Source organism: Poecilia reticulata, linkage group LG10 (assembly GCF_000633615.1).
Source record: "Poecilia reticulata strain Guanapo linkage group LG10, Guppy_female_1.0+MT, whole genome shotgun sequence".
Lineage (NCBI taxonomy): Eukaryota > Metazoa > Chordata > Actinopteri > Cyprinodontiformes > Poeciliidae > Poecilia > Poecilia reticulata.
The window spans coordinates 24,514,880-24,518,566 of NC_024340.1; positions in this window are offsets into that span (position 1 = coordinate 24,514,880).

Below are 3,687 nucleotides of genomic sequence, written 5' to 3' on the forward strand. Positions count from 1 at the left end.
TTATTCTGTTGTAATAGGTTAAGTCTGTTTAATTAACACATATTACAAGATTAATCTAGTTTCCAATAATAATGAATTCTTACCTCTTCTGTTTTCCTCCTGTCAGGTAGCACTAGTGTGTTTGCATGACTTCCAGGTACTATAGTAGAGCCAATACTCATTCTGGGTCCAACCAACATGTAACGTTTGTCTCCAGATCTGTACTGGATGCTGTGACACAGTGTCCCATCATAATTGGCTTCTTGGAGATATTTTGAAGTATAATCTGTGGATTTGGAGCACTGCATTGCAATCAGTATGATAATACTGATGATAAACAGAACTGAAACTGCGCCCAGAGTGATCATCAGGTAAAAAGTCACATCGTTCCCCTCATCATCATTTGCAGCACTTTTAACATCAGAAGCTGCAAAGGCCTCTTTTGGTTCCACAAGTTTCACCATCACAGTAGCTGTTGCTGATAGTGAAACGTTGCCATTGTCCTTGACCAGTATGACCAGTTTATGCTCAGCCTCGTCTGTCTCTGTGAATGAGCGAAGTGTTCTGATCTGTCCTGTGTAGCGGTCCAAACCAAACAGACTGTGGTCAGAAACTTCCTGCAGTGAAAACAGCAACCAGCCATTATATCCTATATCAGCRTCATAGGCTCTGACTTTAGTCACCAAGTGTCCTGCGTTCACGTTACGTGGAATCTCCTCCACACCTTCAGCAGAACCATTGGAGCTGAGTGGATACAGGATGACTGGAGCGTTGTCGTTCTGATCCAGAATGAACACGTTCACTGTGACGTTGCTGCTGAGTGACGGAGTCCCAGAATCAGTGGCGACAACTTGGAACTCGAATGTTTTCAGCGTTTCAAAGTCAAAACTTTTCAATGCCACAATGGTTCCAGTTTCAGAGTTTATGTTGAGAAAGGTTGTTGCCGTTTTATGTGCAGCACCACTTCTTGGTATGGTATATGATACATGAGCATTGYCCCCCTCATCATAATCAAAAGCATCCAGGGAAAATAAAGAGGCTCCAGCRACATTGTTCTCAGTCACATAAAAATTATATGGACTTGTTGAAAATTCTGGGCTGTTGTCATTTACATCTGATACTGTTACACTTATTGTCTTCTGGACTGACAAAGCTGGTTCACCAGCATCTTTTGCTATTATTGTTACTTCATATTTTGACTTATGTTCCCTGTCRAGTAGAGATTTGGTAACAATAGAAAACATGTTTTCTTGCAAGGAAGGTGTTAATGTGAATGGTACTTCATCAGTTATGGAACATATGACTTTTCCATTTACACCTGAATCCTTATCACTCACACTTATCAATGCAACTGTTCTTCCGGGTTTGGAGTCTTCAGGTATTGCACTTGATAAGGATGTCACTTCTATTTCAGGTGCATTATCATTTAAGTCTACAACAGCTATGATGACACTTTTTTCTGTTGACAGTGGGGCTAGTCCTTTATCAGAAGCTTTGATGTCTATTTCATATCTATCCTTTGCTTCATAATCTAAGAGTCCCTTGACAGTAATGGCTCCTGTAATGCCATCAATTTCAAAAAGTTTATGCAATTTATTGTTTACATTATCTCCAAAAGAATACACTACCTCTCCATTTAGACCCTCATCTTTATCAGTGGCATTTACTTGTAYGACTGTTGTCCCTACAGGTGAATTTTCATTAAGCTCCACAGTATATGACTCTYTGGTAAATACAGGCATGTTGTCATTTACATCTAAAACATTAATAACAATTCCCATTGTTCCTGATCTAGGTGGCTTTCCTCCATCAATAGCTGTGAGAAGTAACCTATGAATTCTGGCAACTTCTCTGTCCAGTGGTTTMTGCAGAAACAAAACAGGAATTTTACCGTCTTGCCCTCTATCTTTAATCTCCAAACGAAAATGATCATTTTGACTAAGCTTATACTGCTGGACAGAGAACAAGCCGCTGTCTGGATCCCGTGCATCTTGCAGTTGAAACCGAGCCCCGGATAGAGCAGATTCCGATATTTCTAAATGCGTCTCGTTTTTAGGAAAGGTGGGAGAATGATCGTTCACGTCTAAAACCTCGATGGTGACATAATGTACCTCTAAGGGATTCTCCAGAACCGTCTTAATGTTGACAATACAGCTAGCGGTCTGGTCGCACACCTCCTCTCGGTCTATTTTTCGGCTGATGTGAAGGACTCCGTTGTCACTGAGCTGGAAAAGTGAATCCTTTGATCCAGAGACGATGCGAAATCCTCTGTCAATTAAAACTCTTGGCTCCAATCCCAAATCTTTCGCAATGTTTCCAACAACAGCGCCCGTTGTCAGTTCCTCTGGTAATGAGTATCGCAGCTGCGCCGAAGTGAAATTAAAAGTGAAATCCAGAGAAACAATGAAAATGAGCAGGTGCTCCAGCGCTGCATTGCGTCTTCGTGCCATCGCGAATTTCAGAATGGGATGATAAAAATCATTTGAAAACACCCAAAGCGCATAAATARAAATAAAAACGAGTAATGTATTTAGAGAAACAAAATAATAGTGATCAAGGAACTGATGATGGCSGATCAGTGATCATTGCCATAATGCACAATCCGAAGCTCTGGCAAAAGCTCCAAAATATGGACCTTCCACTGAGTGTTGAAATTTCACAAGCAGCGCCCCCAAGCGAGCAACTGTCATAATCCTGCTATATCTATTTTTGTTTAAATTTTAAGTCGTTAAACACGCGAAACTCGTAATGGAGATGCTGAATCAAAAGAGACAAGGTAAATTTCAAAATAATTATCTAATGTATTCAATATCTATCCAACAATCCAACGTAGACAAGGGGTTATAAATCAATATTTACAACTAAATGTAACAATAGTTTCATTATTGTACAACTTTATTCAACCTCAGATGTTCTAATAGCATTAGTTTGTTTGCATGACTTCCAGGTGCTATTGTACATCCCGTATTTCCTTGAAATAGCATATATATATAGATGGATATATATCTATCTATCTATATATATATATTTTTTGCTTTGCATGATTTTGTAAAGTATGATAACTTAATGGAAACTTGGCATTTTTAATGGACTTTCAATGCAACTTTTAGAGCAACKTTTTATTAAAAATGTCATTATTTACCAAATGACACTTCATGACAACTGTCATTTATTCATTAAGACTTCTTTAYGTTCATGACAGGTGTTATGTCATGTTTTTGACAGTGTCATATCAGTCTTATGCACACCCCTTCAAATGAAGTGTTACCCTTCTTATTTAAAAAACTTCTGCAAAACAGTCTTGCTGTCTAACATTTTTAGCCATTAAAATTGTGTTCTGTCAGAGAGCAGCAACGAGTRCACCAGATTTCAACATCATGGGCATGGAAAGGCCCCACTTCAGAATTTTAAGAGATTAGCCATATCACAATTACATAAAACATATTAGAAGATTAGAATAGYACGCTGTGTATAAAATCAATGAGGTCATCTGTTATGCCTGAAAGCTCAAAAATGAATGCTTCTTGCACAGTTGAAAAATCAGCAAGTTCTTTTAAAGTAATGATACGAAACCTTGATGTACACAGGAAAAGGCCTAAGCCAAAATGCAAATAGATTTATTTATTTTTGTCATCACCACAACAGCAACAACAACAAAAATATGGAGAGTAAGGAAAATATTGTTGACTTTACTAAAAACTAAGCTGA